The 16862-nt window shown below is 42.5% G+C and overlaps 1 protein-coding gene across 5 annotated transcripts in view; it reads right to left on the bottom strand.

Annotated features, from left to right (window-relative positions):
- The window catches only part of KCNN2 (potassium calcium-activated channel subfamily N member 2), a 582895-nt gene that overhangs the window by 412560 nt on the left and 153473 nt on the right, over nt 1-16862 (bottom strand). The window contains exons 2-3 of one of the 5 annotated variants that reach the window (XM_055536520.1): nt 16700-16843; nt 15359-15408 (exon numbers count right to left, since the gene is read on the bottom strand). The exons of 3 other annotated variants lie outside the window; for them this stretch is intronic. The gene's annotated coding sequence lies outside the window, so the exon portion shown is untranslated. The remainder of the gene's footprint in view (nt 1-15358; nt 15409-16699; nt 16844-16862) is intronic. One more of the 5 variants, XM_055536523.1, reaches the window with a different exon arrangement.

Below are 16862 nucleotides of genomic sequence, written 5' to 3'. Positions count from 1 at the left end.
TGTAACAGGATATAGAAATGGAAGTATTGATCTCAACTGCAGCTAAGATCCAGAGACAACACAGAGGAAAGAGGTCCTATCCTCCCAAGAAAGATGGCAGATCACTTAGCAGGACTTTTAAAGAGTAGCTAACAGCTGTTTGTTGCCTGCCTAGTATCTATGATGAAAGTAGACTTCCCTGGCAACTGTATGCTTCCAATTCAGGGAGTAGGGCTTTGATCCTTGGTTGGGGAACTAAGTTACCAAATGCCATGTGGCATGGCCAAAAAAAATTTTTTTTTTAATTCCTGAGGTTAACATATTCTGTTAAGACACTACTTCTCCAGTATAAATAAATTAGAGCAAGATTCTAGGTACCCAAGTGCCCTTTTAGTTGCAGTCTCCTTCATTCATTCAGCAAATATCTGCTGCAGGCTCACTATGTCCCAGGCACTACTCCAGTACTGGGGATACAGCCGTAATCAGAACAGAAAAAAACTTCCTCCTCCAAAGCTTAAAGCTCGTGAAGGGGAAAGATAAAAAACAAGATATATAACTAAAATACGATAATACATGTGGTAATGCAGAAGAGAAAAATGAAGCAGAGGAAAACAAATAGATATTGTGTGTGTGTGTGTTGGAGGTGTGCGCCATTTTTGGCAACCAGAGAAGAAAAGCCACTTTGCACTGGAGAGATTGAAAGAAAGAAAGGAGTCAAACTCTGAGAAAGACATCCAGAATATGGGAGACGGTGATTACAGAGTCCCCAAGTGCTTGCTGAGGATCAGAGAGGAGGCCACTGTGACTGGGACAGAGAGAGCAAGGTGGAGAACAGTAGGAGATGAGTCCCAGAGGTAACTTTGGGTGGGACAAGGGATTTCTTTGAAGATACAAATTTTTATATAAAATTTTTTATAAAAGATAAAAAAAAAAATTTTGGCCATGCCACGTGGCATTTTGGATCTTATAGTTTCTGTGTGCAATAATCTATATACTCCAAGGGCTTCCCTGGTAGCTCAGACATTAAAGAATCTTCCTGCAATGCTGGAGATCCAGGTTCAATGCCTGGGTCAGGAAGATCCTCTGGAGAAAGGAATGGCACCTATCAAGTCCCTTACTTCACTTTTCACAGTAAATTCCAGGGGGAAGATGATTGTGTGTGTTTTTCAAATTGACATATAGTTGATTTACAGTTTCCCAGTGGCACAGTGGTCACAGAATAGGCCTGCCAATAAAGGAGTCTTTTAGGACACTCTGGTTCGATCTAGAGAAGGAAATGTCAACCCATTCCACTGTTCTTTCCTCCACAGAGGAATCTGGTGGGCTATAGTCCATGGGGTCGAAAAGAGTCAGACACAACTGAGCAGACACATGTGCTTTGATTTATAACACTGTATTAGTTTCGGGTGTACAACAGGGATTTTATATTCTTCATAGGTTATAATCAACTTAAAATTACTACAAAATACTGGCGGTATTCTATGCTCTGTACATTACACCCTTGTGTCTATGTTATATGAGTAGTTTGTACCTCTTAATCCTCTTCTTCGAAGTTTCCCCTCCCCCAACACCTCTCCAGTGGAGACCACTGGTTTGGTTTTTATATGAGTTTGTTTCTATTATACTCACTCATGTTACTTTTAAGATTCCACATGCAAGTGAAAGCATGCAGTACTTGTCATTCGCTTATTTCACTAAAGATAATACCCTCCAGGTCTATCCATGTTGTCACAAATGGCAAAATGTCATTCTTTTTTAAGGCTGAGTAGTATTCCATTCTCTCTTGCTCTCTCTCTCTCTCTCTCTCTGTGTTAAGCTTCTCCTTTATCCATTCATTTGTTGATGGACACTTCCATTGCTACCATATTTTGCTATTATATATAATCCTACAGTGAACACTGGGGTGTGTGAATTTTTATGAATGGATATTTTCATTTTTGTCAGACAGAAACCCAGGTTCTGAATTGCTGGATCATATGATAGTTCTGTTTTTAAGATTTTAAGGAACCTCCAACACTGTTTTCCACAGAAATTTTACCAATTTACATTCACACCACCAGTGGACTGCAGTTCCCGTTTCTCCACATCCGGGAAAACATTTATTTCATTCTGACGGGTGTGAGATGATATATCACTGTGGCCCTGCTTTGTGTTTCCCTGATGATTGGTCATGTTCAGCCTCTTTCCATGTGGCTGTTTTCTGATCTGTATATCTTCCTTGGAAAAATGTCAGGTTTTCTGCCCATTTTGCAGTTGAGCTGACCTTTTTGATATTGAGATGCAAGAACTCTTTATATATTTTGAATATTAACTCCTTGTCAGATATATAATTTGCAAATCTGTTCTCCCATTTAGGAGTTGGTTTTGACATTTTGTGCATGGTTTCCTTTACTCTGTTATGTTTATCTTCCTTTCTCTCTAGCTTTTGTGTATCTATTGCAGATTTTTTAATTGTGACTATGATCTGCCTCTTGAGAAATTTGTATGCAGGTCAGGAAGCAACAGTTAGAAATGGACATGGGACAACAGACTGGTTCCAAATAGGAAAAGGAGTACGTCAAGGCTGTATATTGTCACCCTGTTTATTTAACTTATATGCAGAGTACATCATGAGAAATGCTGGACTGGAAGAAACACAAGCTGGAATCAAGATTGCCGGAAGAAATATCAATAACCTCAGATATGCAGATGACACCACCCTTATGGCAGAAAGTGAAGAGGAACTAAAAAGCCTCTTGATGAAGGTGAAAGTAGAGAGTGAAAAAGTTGGCTTAAAGCTCAACATTCAGAAAACAAAGATCATGGCATCTGGTCCCATCACTTCATGGGAAATAGATGGGGAAATGGTGGAAACAGTGTCAGACTTTATTTTTCTGGGCTCCAAAATCACTGCAGTTGGTGACTGCAGCCATGAAATTAAAAGATGCTTACTCCTTGGAAGGAAAGTTATGACCAACCTAAATAGCATATTCAACAGCAGAGACATTACTTTGCCAACAAAGGTCCGTCTAGTCAAGGCTATGGTTTTTCCTGTGGTCATGTATGGATGTGACAGTTGGACTGTGAAGAAGGCTGAGCGCCGAAGAATTGACGTTTTTGAACTGTGGTGTTGGAGAAGACTCTTGAGAGTCCCTTGGACTGCAAGGAGATCCAACCAGTCCATTCTGACTGATCCCAGAGATCAGCCCTGGGATTTCTTTGGAAGGAATGATGCTAAAGCTGAAACTCTAGTACTTTGGCCACCTCATGCAAAGAGTTGACTCATTGGAGAAAACTCTGATGCTGGGAGTGATTGGGGGCAAGAGGAGAAGGGGATGACAGAGGATGAGATGGCTGGATGGCATCACTGACTTGATGGACGTGAGTCTGAGTGAATTCCAGGAGTTGGTGATGGACAGGGAGGCCTGGCATGCTGCGATTCATGGGGTCGCAGAGTCGGACACGACTGAGTGACTGATCTGATCTGATGATAGAGATTATATTTGTTGAGCTAAAACTATAAACCTGGTTTAAACTGACAGAAATTTAAACTTGTGTGGTTTCTCTGTCCGGTGTTTCTGAAAAAAAAAGTTGTCACTGTCAATAATTACTTATGATTTTGGAGCAAAACTTGTTTTATGAAGAGTCATTTGAAGGTCATTATCTTTTTCTTTTATTTGAACATCAAACAACTATATGAAGTTATCCCTTTGGTAATTTCCATTTACTTACCATCTTGTCTCAGTTGAATTCAGTTGCTCAGTCTTGTTCAAATCTTTGGATTCGGACTGCAGCACCCCAGGCTTCCCTGTCCATCACCAACTCTCAGAGTTTACACAAACTCATGTCCATTGAGTTGGTGATGCCATCCAACCATCTCATCATCCTCTGTCGTCCCCTTCTCCTCCTGCCTTTGATCCTTCTCAGCATCACTGTCTTTTCCAGTGAGGCAGTTCTTCACATCAGATGGCCAAAGTATTGGAGCTTCAGCCTCAGCATCATTCCGTCCAATGAATATTCAGGACTGATTTCCTTTAGCATTGACTGGTTTGATCCCCTTGCAGTCTAAGAAACTCTCAAGAGTCTTCTCCAACACCACAGTTCAAAAGCATCAATTCTTTGGCATTCAACTTTCATTATAGTCCAACTCTCACATCCATACATGACTACTAGAAAAACCATAGCTTTGACTAGATGGACCTTTGTTGGCAAAGCAATGTCTCTGCTTTTTAATATGCTGTCTAGGTTGGTCATAACTTTTCTTCCAAGGAGCAAGCATCTTTTAATTTCATGGCTGCAGTCACCATCTGCAGTGATTTTGGAGCCCAAAATAATAAAGCCTGTCATTGTTTCCACTGTTTCTCCATCTATTTGCCATGATGTGATGGGGCCGGATGCCATGATCTTAGTTTTCTGATGTTGAGTTTTAAGTGTACTTTTTCACTATCCTCTTTCACTTTCAACAAGAGGCTCTTTAGTTCTTCTTTACTTTCTGCCATAAGGGTGGTATCATCTGCATATCTGAGGTTATTGATATTTCTCCTAGAAATCTTGATTCCAGCTTGTGTTTCATCTAGCCTGGAATTCCTCATGATGTACTCTGCATATAAGTTTAATAAGCAGGGTGACAAGATACAACAGCCTTGATATATTCCTGATCTGAAACCAATCTGTTGTTCCACGTCCAGTTCTAACTGTTGCTTCCTGACCTGCATACTGATTTCTCAGGAGGCAGGTGAAGTGGCCAGGTATTCCCATCTCTTTCAGAATTTTCCACAGTTTGCTGTGATCCATACAAGTCAAAGGCTTTGACATAGTCAATAAAGCAGAAATAGATGTTTTTATGGTATTCTCTTGCTTTTTCAATGATCCAGCAGATGTTGGCAGTTTGATCTCTGGTTCCTCTGCCTTTTGTAAATCCAGCTTGAACATCTGGAAGTTCACGGTTCATGTGTTGTTGAAACCTGGCTTGTAGAATTTTGAGCATTACTTTACTAGCGTGTGAGATGAGTGCAATTGTGTGGTAGTTTGAACATTCTTTGGCTTTGCCTTTATTTGGGACCGGAATGAAAACTGATCTTTTCCAGTCCTGGCTCACTGCTGAGTTTTCCAAATTTGCTGGCATATTGAGTGCAGCACTTTCACAGCATCATCTTTTAGGATTTGAAACAGCTCAACTGGAATTCCATCACCTCCACTAGCTTTGTTCATAGTGATGCTTCCTAAGGTCCACTTGACTTCACACGCCAGCGTGTCTGGCTCTAGTCTAGCGAGCACACCATCATGGTTATCTGGGTCCTGAAGATCTTTTTTGTATAGTTCTTTAGTGTATTCTTGCCACCTCTTCTTAATATCCTCTGCTTCTGTTAGGTCCATACTGTTTTTGTCCTTTATTGAGCCCATCTTTGCATGAAAAGTTCCCTTGGCATCTCTAATTTTCTTGAAGAGATCTCTAGTATTTCCCATTCTATTGTTTTCTTCTATTTCTTTGCATTGATCACTGAGGAAGGCTTTCTTATCTCTCCTTGCTATTCTTTGGAACACTGCATTCAAATGGGTATATCTTTCCTTTTCTCCTTTGCCTTTCAGTTCAGTTAAGTTCAGTCACTCAGTCCTGTCTGACTCTTTGCAACCCCATGAACCGCAGCACACCAGGCCTCCCTGTCCATCACCAATCCTGGAGTTTACCCAAACTCATGTCCATTGAGTTGGTGATGTCATCCAACCATCTCATCCTCTGTCATCCCCTTCTCTTTCTGCCCTCAATCTTTCCCAGCATCAGCATCTTTTCAAGTGAGTCAGCTCTTCACATCAGGTGGCCAAAGCATTGCAATTTTAGCTTCAACATCAGTCCTTCCAATGAATACCCAGGATTGATCTCCTTTAGGATGGACTGGTTTAGGTCATACCTGAATGGTCTAGTGGTTTCCCCTTCTTTCTTCAGTTTAACTTTAGCAATAAGGAGTTCATGATCTGAGCCACAGTCAGCTCCCAGTCTTGTTTTACTGACTGTATAGGGCTTCTCCACCTTCAGCTGCAAAGAATACAATCAATGTGATTTCAGTATTGACTATCTGGTGATGTCCACGTATAGAGTCTTCTCTTGTGTTGTTGGAAGAGGATGTTTGCTATGACCCATGTGTCCTCTTGTCCTTTTTTATGGTAAGCATCTTAGCAGATCAAACTAACAGGAAATGAAGGAATATATACCTACAGCATGTTGTTCACAAACTACAATATTCACAAAGTTTTTATGACATCTTAACTACCATGATACAGACTTTTCAGTATAAAGGAACACTTTCTTTCTGGCTTACTTCACTCTGTATAATAGGCTCCAGTTTCATCCACCTCATTGGAACTGATTCCAATACAGTATACTAATGCATATATATGGAATTTAGAAAGATGGTAACAATAACCCTGTGTACGAGACAGCAAAAGAGATACTGATGTATAGAACAGTCTTATGGACTCTGTTGGAGAGGGAGAGGGTGGGAAGATTTGGGAGAATGGCATAGAAACATATGTAATATCGTGTATGAAACGAGTTGCCAGTCCAGCTTCAATGCACGATACTGGATGCTTGGGGCTGGTGCACTGGGACGACCCAGAGGGATGGTGTGGGGAGGGAGGAGGGAGGAGGGTTCAGGATGGGGAGCACATGTATACCTGTGGCGGATTCGTTTTGATGTTTGGCAAAACTAATACAGTGTTTCAGGTTTAAAATTTAAAAAAAAAAAAAAAAAAAAAAAAGAACACTTTCATTGCAAAAACTTGGGAAAGAAAGAATGCAGATAAGGATTCGACGACTTGAATGACCAGCTTTGTGACTGACAAGACCTGGTGTGGTCAAAAATTCTAATTAGTGAAAACAAGTAGAAAATAAGGAACCAGGGTAACTGCATAGGGAACACCTAACAGGGAAACGTTTTACAGGTGTTTATCACGAACCGGAAGTAGGCGTGCATACACTAGAAGAAACACAGCAGAGTGGCAGGAATCCCTGTGTTCAGAAACCAAAGACTAAAAAAGAACAAGGCCTAAAACAACATGAGGGAAATTTTGATTTGACAAAAAGGCCTTAACTCCCTAAGTACTGCAACTCAGTATAGGTGAAGCTATGCGAAGAATGCATCTGCTTCCTTTGAGTATATGCAGACCTCCAAGCACAGAGGAACAATGAACAAGAGAATAACAAGAGCTTGCAAATGTGATTAAAAAATCTTTCAAGAATTATTTGGAAAATTACAATGAATTAGAGATATAACAGATCTCTAAACAAAATAAAACATGGCCTCAATTAAAAAGAGTGCTGCCTGGTTCACTTATAATCTAAATTTATCTTTGTATTGCATTGTCGATTTTAAGCCATCTCTCTCACGTTGTTCTCTGTTCCATAAGTCTGCTCTGCAATGGATGGACACATCTCCTCAAAAGTTCTTATTACTAGTTGCAGAAAATGCTGTGTTTCCAAATACACCTGTATTTTTAAAATACAGGAATTTTACCTTCCATTTAAGAGCTTAATTTTATCTAACATTCTTAAATAGCTGCTTCCAGTAACTTCTCATCCCAGGGGCAATTTCTCTCTCAATATCTGCGCCCAGCAGGCTTCTCTTCTATGCCCTCTCACTGCCCTCATTTTTCCTCTCCTTGCTGAGAAGTTGTTGTTGTTCAATTATTCAGTTATGTCCAACTTTTTGAGACCCTATGGACTGCAGCATTGCAGGCTTCCCTGTCCTTCCAGAGTTTGTTCAAACTCATGTTCACTGAGTCAGTAAGGCCATCCAACCATCTCATCCTCTGTCACCCCCTTCTCTTCCTGTCCTCAATCTGTCCCAGCATCAGGGTTTTTTCCAATGAGTTGGCTCTTCACATCAAGTGGCTGAAGTAGGGGAGCTTCAGCTTCAGCATCAGTCCTTCTGATGAATATTCAGGGTTGATCGTTGAGAAGTAGGATGCTTCTTATTTCTCTTTTTATTGGGGAGGGTAAATTCCAGCTTTGAGTCTGAAAGTAAAGTTGCTCCATCATGTCCGACTCTTTGAGACCCCATGGACTGTAGGCCAGGCTCCTCCATGCATGGGATTCTCCAGGGAAGAATACTGGAGTGGGCTGCCATCTCCTTCTCCAGGGCATCTTCCTGATCCAGGGATTGAACCTGGGTCTCCTGCACTGCAGGCAGACGCTTTACCATCTGAGCCACCAGGGAATCCCATAAGCTCAACACAAATCCTCCAATGGGCAGTGCAGAGAGCTTATTTCCTGTATACCACCAATAAATTACCCTGCCCAAGAGGGCCATCCCTAGGGCATGAGAGGCTCTTGGCAAATAACTTTGTGGTATCCTTCTCCAAAATGGTTAACACTGGCAAATTTATTTCTAAGGTGTAAAATAGAACTTATGGGCTCAGTCATAATGATTTTTTGATGAAGAGATAGATAATGGGTGGAGTAGACATGCATATTGGTTTATTTTCTTAGTGCCCAGGTACTAACTTTTTCTGTTTGGGTCCAGGAATCATCAATGTCAGTGTCTGTCACTCCGTCGTGTCCAACTCTTTGAGACCCCATGAACTGTAGCCTGCCAGGCTCCTCCATCCATGAGATTTTCCAGGAAAGAATACTGGAGTGGGTTTCCATTTCCTTCTCCAGGAAATATTTCCGACCAAGGGACTGAACCCGGGTCTCCCACATTGCAAGCAGAATCTTTACCATATGAGCCACCAGGAGGAATCACCAACACATGTTCTTTATTGTCACATGCATCATTCCTGGCTAATTTCTTATCACCCACTGGGAGAAAAAGGTAGCATGCTATTATTACTCACAGTGCCATGGCTCTTCAGAACCTTTTATATTTTTTAAAATGCAGGGCTTCTTGCCTCTGAAGTTTCTTTCTTCCACTTATTTAATGCTGGTTACTTCATTACTCCTGACACTATATCATCCATTGTGCTGCCCACGAATACTGGCTCTTGATGACTCTCACAGAAATTTTTATTGTGCTTCACTCATAATGTCCACAAAAAGAAGACTTACATAAAAGATGCAGAGAAATGCAAATGATAATTTGTTTTCTGGTCATGTAATCTGGGGCCTCCAGGGTAGCTCAGCTGGTAAAGAATCTGCCTGCAATACAGGAGATCCCAGTTCAATTCCTGGGTCAGGAAGTTCCCCTGGAGAAGGGATAGTCTACCACTCCAGTATTCATGGGCTTCCCTCATGGCTCAGATGGTAAAGAATCCACCTGCAATGCAGGAGACCTGGGTTCGATCACTGCGTAGGGAAGATCTCCTGGAGGAGGGCATAGCAACCCATTCCAGTATTCTTGCCTGGAGAATTCCCATGGACAGAGGAGCCTGGTAGGCTACAGTCCATGGGGTTGCAAACAGTCAGACACAACTGAGTGACTAAGCATAACACAGCACATATTAAATTTATTGTACATAACTGTATGATATAAATATAGAACAATGCATCCTCCGATCCCATTTCTACTCTGAACTCTTTAAAACATCACCAGAGCTTTCCTAGAATGTACTGATCTCACCTTTGTCTTTTACACACTGTCACAAGTGGGGAAGACAACAGAAGTACCTGCCTTAGGGTAAGGAAGGCCTCTCCCTTGTCCAGCAACCTGGGAGAGCATGACATCACCATCTTGATCAGAGACAGGAGCAGATATGATATGAAAGGGTTCACTGGCACTACAGAGCAACAGCCTCAAAATGCCCAAGTGGATAAAGGCACGACTTCCCTCTAGGGCAAACCACTATGTAGTAGGGAGCCTATGGAGGGGTGGAGCAACTTTTCTGGGTGCCAGAAGGAAGGGGTCAGGAATAAGAAATATCTGCCTCCAAATCTGCATACTCGGGTGCTGGAGACTGGAAGTGACCCTTTAGCCATGACATGGACAAGCAAGAGCCAACACATGGGTCTAGATTCATGACTCAAGCTCAGGAGATACAGGTGGCCTGAAGGTACTCCCAAGGCCTAAACTTGTTCTATGTCCAACATGTATGAAAGCTCTTCAAAATGATTTCTACGTGAGCACCAGACAGCCCAATCTTGTGTGAGCTAACAAAAATATACTACACTGCACTGGCTAGCAGGAATAATCATCCCCACAGGCTACCCTTCTGGATCGGGCCCATCCATATGAGCCCTGCTACCATGGGGTGCTGAGATGATTCCACAAGGGCAAGTTCCACAGTGCCTCCGGATATCTGGTCAACCCATCATATAAGGTAGAGAGAGGCAAGTACTCCACCTGAGAGAAAATGAGACTGGGCTCACTGATGTGCCAAACCAGGCTCAGGGGTCTCTGGCTAGGCAGCACTCAAAGCCCCCAGCACAGGGCCAAACATTTAAGGGGGGGTTAGAACATTTCAAGGACAGTACAGTCAGGGCACAGGGGCCTGGGACAAGGACCCCACTTGCTCAAATGTAAGGACAGTATTACCCCAGATGCAGCATCTCATACTTTTAACTATCACACATCCAGAATGACACTGTACATACACCTGTAACATATATCTCCTAGTTGATGTCAAACTAAATTTAATAAATATGTATTTCTTGACACTCCACCAAACGGCAAGATGTTTCACAATCTAAACATGGAAAATAATTATCACTTAGTCTGTTTTACTTCATTACTGATGAAACCAGCGCCACTCACTTGCCATTTCCCCTCCACCTCTTCACCCCAGCACTCACTCTATACCACTAATCAGGTTCCCAAAGTATAAGGTGGAGGTGGTGGCTGTTCAGCCTCTCAGTCTTGTCCAACTCTTTGTGACCCCGTGGACTGCATTCTCAGCTAGACCCTGTGAAACAGCCTTGACTTCCTCAGCACAGTGTAAGATGTCGCTCACCAGCAGTGCTCAGTCAATACTTTCCAGATAAATGATCAAATTCCCATAACATGGATATGACTGAGAGTTCACTTAGCTCAGTTCAACATTGCACAGTGGTGATGATACAGCAAAAGTTTATGACCTTATGAACATGAAAAACTAGATCTCACAACCTAAAGAACCCTGAAATAAGAGCCTCAGCACTGACCTCAGTGATGGGATAAACAAACAGGCAACTGTGATCACTCCAATGTAATCCTATTAATCACAACAGCCCAGAATAAAGGAGGAGGAAACCATGAGGACTGCAGCAAGCACACTAAATTACCTTCCTCCACCACTGTCAACGGGAGGAAACAATTCATCATATTGAAGCCTGAAGCGCGTTTTCCACATGAAAAATGAACTTAAACATAATTTAATGAAACCTCAGAACACAGGTTCATTTCCATAATATTTGGGTATTTTAAAACTCTACAATTTCCTGACTAAATGATGATCAAAGACCACAATGCTACCCTAAATGAAGTTCATTTTAAAATAGCTACTTTTGACCTTTCCTGGCATGGAGTCCTTATATACTCTTTCTTGAATAAACAAACAGCTTTGCCACTGCGTACGTGTTTTTGCTTTTGGGGACTTTCCATTTTCCAATGGAAATGGAAATTATGACAATTATCTGCAGCAGCTCAACTGTCCTCAAACCCTATACTAAACACCTCCACCTCTCCATCAGCATGGCCACCTATCATTTTGCTTCATGTTGAAGTCTTTTTGGAGCTTTATAATAGATTTCAAGGACGATTTCTGCTATTCTCAAAAACTGGAGCAAATGTATGCGTTCAGAAAAACTGGAGAGGAAAAGGAACCTCAATCCATACCAAGAGCTTTTTAGAATATGCACATATTAAATTGAGCCTTGAGCAGAGGGGAGATATGACCGGTCATAAAGGAGGAAGGGGAGAGATTAGAATGCCCGAGGCACAGAGTGGAAAATAGAGAGGGCGTGAGGGATAGGAAGTCAGATGTTTCCGTGGAAAAGTGAGGACACCATTATCCAGAGCCTGGAAAAGCTGGTCTGGATTTCGCTTAACAGAGCAAGGTCATACAGTAGGTATGGATGGATGACTTTGCTTCACATATCCGCATTTCCAGCAACATAAGTATGTGCGTGTCAATTTGAGTGTTACTGTTGGTATGTTAGTGTGCTGTGAATGCCTGGGGAAGATGGCGGATGGGGGATGAACTGCAAGGATCTCCCCACAGCATCCAGGCTCCTGGAAATCATGAGTTAATGGTTTGCCTTTTTACCAGGCTGGGGAAACTACGAAGCAAGCCCTGCCTTTGACAGCTCTCTAGCTCCACAGCTGTACAACTGTGCCAGCTTGGCTAGCAGTGCTGGGCAGCTGTGTGTGTCACAGTGCAGGGCCAGCCTCTCCTCCTCATGGCAGTCATATCTGATCTGCTCCAGCCTCTGCCACTGACTAGCTTTGTGACCTCAGGCAGGTCCCTTCACTCCCCCACCCCTCAGCTTCTTTCCTCAGCACTGAGAATGGTAGCAGCGTGACAGCACCATCTACAGAGGTGAAATGATGTAACACGTGGCAAACATGGGGCAGAGTGCCTTGCACAGCAAGAGGCCTCAGGGAATGCTGACAATGCTGCTATTTCCAGTTTTGGTTCCTGTAGTTCTTCCAGTGCAGAAAGCGTCCCTTCTTCTTCACAGTGACATCTCTCAATGTTCCCACTCCTTTCCTCCAGCCCCCAGGGGTCATCTCTTTTATGGGTCCACACAGGCTGTCTGTCTCTTAGCCTGGGTCCACACAGGCTAACAGATAGTCCCACAGGTGCAGATGCTTCAGAGGTGTCCAGTCATCTCACAGGCAGGTTGTTGTCCCCTAAGAGCATGTTGCTGCTATGGAAGAAACAGTGCCCCAAGCACTGGTGCTGGCTACTTCCAAGTGTCAGATGGTTGGGACACTCGCCATATTTACAAGAAGAAGAAAGTCTGAGGCATTCAGAGGGTTGCAAACGCTGTCAGAATGGGTTAGGTAGGAGAAGGGCTAAGATTCAGGATGCCCTGCATAAGCCTTGTTCAAACGGTTCCTGAAACTGCCAGAGTGGTCACAGCCAGTACAGGTATGAGGGTGACCAGGTTAGAGAGTGACCAGGTTAGAAAGTTGGGTCCTAGGCATGCAGCTCTACAGCTACTTTTAAGCAAGCTTTTCTAACATGCCCAAGTCATGTCCCAACCTCTCCTATATAAATCAAGCCAGAAATTAAATGCCCCTCTTAGCGGTATGTGCTCATGCTTTATATCCCCATTGTTTCTCAGGCTGAATGTCTACCACTGTGAAGGTCACAGAGCCCTCCTAGCCCTCTTAGAAGCAGAGAAGGTAATAAGAGACTGTTATTAAGCAAGAGATGTCTGCCCCTCTCCTTACAGGGCCTCATACTCACGAAAGCAGATGGCGATTTTATGATGAATCAAACCAACTGGCAAGTAACTATCCAGGAAAGCAAAAGATGAAGACATATCCTCATCTCTAAAATCCAAGAAAAATTCTTTAAGCAGCACAAGTAAATCGACAGTTGTTCAAAACCAAAGTCACCTACTAAAACAAAACGGAACCCTGTGGGGCCCTCCCCAGAACCAAAGTTCCTGTGTGTGCCCTGCTTCTTATTTGTAGGAGGCAAATAAATAAATAAATAAACCTTCAGCCACCACAGCCTTCCCAGAGTTCCAAAGAGCAGACTCAAGCAGTTAATTATCAGGACGATAGAGTCCCAGGGCTTCTAGTTCCTTCTAAAGGACAGTACACAACAATCTGCTGTATACTTTTAAGTTGTTCTGCAGAAACCAAAACCCCCCAAGCAGGTGGAGGATGGGAATGACATACTGACCACAAGCACATAGAACCCAGACTAGTCAGAGCCCGAAGGCTGAGAGTCCAGAAACATCACACACCCGACCACCCTCCCCGCTAATTTAGACTTTAATCCTTATCTAAAAGCCACTGGACATTTGGGGTCTTCTGAGCGTAAGCTGCCCATTCTCCTTGCTTGCCCTTTGCAATAAATCTTTCTGTACCCAAGACTCTGGTGCTTTGGTTTGCTTGGCTTCACTGTGCATCCAGCACATGACCTCAGGGAAGGCCCAGGAGACTAAGGTCTTTCATTTTTACAAACAAGAAATGGGGGGGTGTCAGTGACAAACTGGCACTTGCCAAGGGCATTTGCCATCTGCCTCCATGGGGATGAAGCCTGGGCTGCTGCAGCTGCTGACCTTCAATGCGCCCTGAAAGGAGTTCACGGGGGGAAAGAATGAGGCACTTTATGCTCCAAGAAAACTGGCAGAGCAGGTCTTTAGATAATTAGATGTTTTCAAGAACTGAATTTATGAGCCCAATCCTTGCACCTCCTCCATCTAGAAGAGCACTACACGCCTTCATGGTGACATCAGCTCCTTGTGACTAGCAGAAAGCCTTTTGTAAGATGAGTGCGTGACTGCATGAACTCCCCCACCACCAAAACCTCTCAGCCTCTTTGGAGCAGTTTCTCAGAGCAATCTGAACTGCTGTGCTCCAGGCTTCAGTCCTCATTTTGCCTCAAGTAAAACTTAAACCACAATGTTCACATTGGGCATCTTTTTAAGTCGAGTGGGGCTTTTGTACTCAGGAGAGACCTATAAGGTTTCAAACCCCCCTTTTCCCCTGATACTCCTCAATCTTGGCGGGAACAGGTATAGGTCAAGAAAAGGAAGAATGTTTTGGACAGAGATGTTAGCTATAAACTCAGCAGAGGAACTCTGTTTTTAACAGGGACTCAGTTTCACTACTACTTGCCAGAGGGTGAAAAATGGACGAAGTCCATGTAGAAATTTACCAAATTCAAATAACTGGGGAGGAGGAGAATGCCAGTAAGTTTGATTTACTAAATATCATTTTAAGTTTCAAAATGTAGCAGAAAGGCACATTTATATGTATTAGTTATATTTGTATGAAGTAACAGATTGCTAAACTACCTCCTAAAGTATTTACTCAAGCAGGTAAATACCAACTCTCTTCTGGTATCATTTCTCAGTGAGCCTTTTCTTCACACACCATATGAACCAAATTTCAACCTGATTCTGGTCAAATGATCATGAAATTAACAGTGATAAACAAAATAATGATTTGCCTTATTCTTTATATTTAAAAATTCTTTAAAAAATAAAAAATTTTACTGTGATTCCTCTTATAATGTGTGGGTCACTTTCATCAGATCAGAAAGCTGGTACTAGTGAACCTACTTGCAGGGCAGCCATGGAGACACAGACATAAAAAACAGGCTTGTGGGCACAGTGTGGGAGGCAGAGGGTGCATGCATTGAGAATAGCATGGAGACATGTACTTTACCACCCGTAAAAGAGCAAGGAGGAATCTGCTGTGTGACACAGGGAGCTCAACCCAGTGTTCTGTGACAACCTAGAGGGGTGGGACGAGGATGGGGTGGGAGGTGGGAGGGGAGGTTCAGGAGGAAGGGAACACGTGTATACCTGTGAGTGATTCATGTTGAGTCATGCCACAATACTGTAGAGCAAATAGCCTACAAGAAAAAAAAAATTTAAAGGAAACTTCCAGTTGTTCAAAAACTCTCCTTTCATCTCTCTGACTACAGAGGAAATCCATCACTTCATTGCCTTAATATTCATTCTCCCTTTCTCTAGCAATGAAGCCACTGATTTCCTGATTTGTGGGAAGACTGACTTCCACTCTTGGGTCCCGGTGATCGTTTCATAGTCACATCAACTGGAAGGAAGTGGGATGGATAAGACTGTCCCCTATCCCCTATCTCCTCTATTCTCTGCCTTCTGCTTCATTTATCTCATCCTCCACAGGTCTACATTCTCCATTCCCTCATTCCCATGGCAGAATATAGTACCTTTTGTTGTTACAGCCCCTATCCAGTTCCAAAGGACCAAGACTGCAATGAGCACACATTTCTCTACTACTTGATCAAACAGATACTGCCATGAGTGCAGGGGCTTACATTAGTAGAAAGTTGTATGGCCCATTCCTCAAAAATATAGGATCAAACACAAAAGACAGGGTGGGTTCATCAGTTGGTGGCACCCCACCTGAAAGCTGTCTACTATAATCTTCACTTTTAATAATGCCTTTTTTTTCTTCTCCACAATATACCAACATTCCCAAATGATAGCATTCCATGATTCAAACAAGGCAACATTTTTGAAGTCTGGCTGTCAACAACAGTTATAAAGAGAATCTAACGTTTCCGAGGTAACATCAGTATCAATGTCATTTTCCATAAAGGATGATGGAAGTTACCCAAGTCATTAGGCATGTTCACAAAGGCTTTATCATCAGCCTCATATATTCAGATGTCTTCATGCAAGAGTCCCAGTAGCTAACCCACAGCAAAGAAAGTTAATCTGCTGTCTTCATAATTTGCCCAATGGCAGCCAGAGTCTGAGGAATAATACAAGCATCACACAGGTGACAAATGGTTGGTTTGTTTCAAGGACAAGTTAACAAAGAAAAGGATTATTTGCATAAATTACAAAAGTGTGAAGTATCCTTGAACATCTAGATTATTATCCAAATTCTGCAGCTGGAAGCATACATTTAACAAACAACCATATGGAATAATCACTAGGTTCAGTGAATTTAATGAAAGCTTGACATACAACTAAATGGATTCAGAGCAAAGAGATTCCCAAAAGGAAGGAGAATTAGAACTTCACGTCATGTTGCCACAGAGATCCTATTAGTTGATAGCAATGAAAGCAGACATCAAATTATTTTTACATTATGTCTATTCCACCAACCAACATTGTAAAAGAAAAAAATATTTCATGACATAATTTAGCAAATACCTCCTCAGAATCTGAGCCATGCAGTCAGCTGTTAATCTTGTGCTGCCTTGCAAAAATCTCTTGATTGCCTTAGGTTGTCATGCAGTGATCTACGTTTGGACTTCCTCTTCTTAGCAAATTACAAGTTCCACGAGAGCCCTACACCTAGCATGAGTAGACTCAA

The sequence above is a fragment of the Bubalus kerabau genome, chromosome 10, assembly GCF_029407905.1.
Source record: "Bubalus kerabau isolate K-KA32 ecotype Philippines breed swamp buffalo chromosome 10, PCC_UOA_SB_1v2, whole genome shotgun sequence".
Taxonomy (NCBI): Eukaryota; Metazoa; Chordata; class Mammalia; order Artiodactyla; family Bovidae; genus Bubalus; species Bubalus kerabau.
The sequence above is the reverse complement of the archived record's forward strand: the minus strand, read 5'-3'. Positions and strand labels throughout refer to the sequence as shown.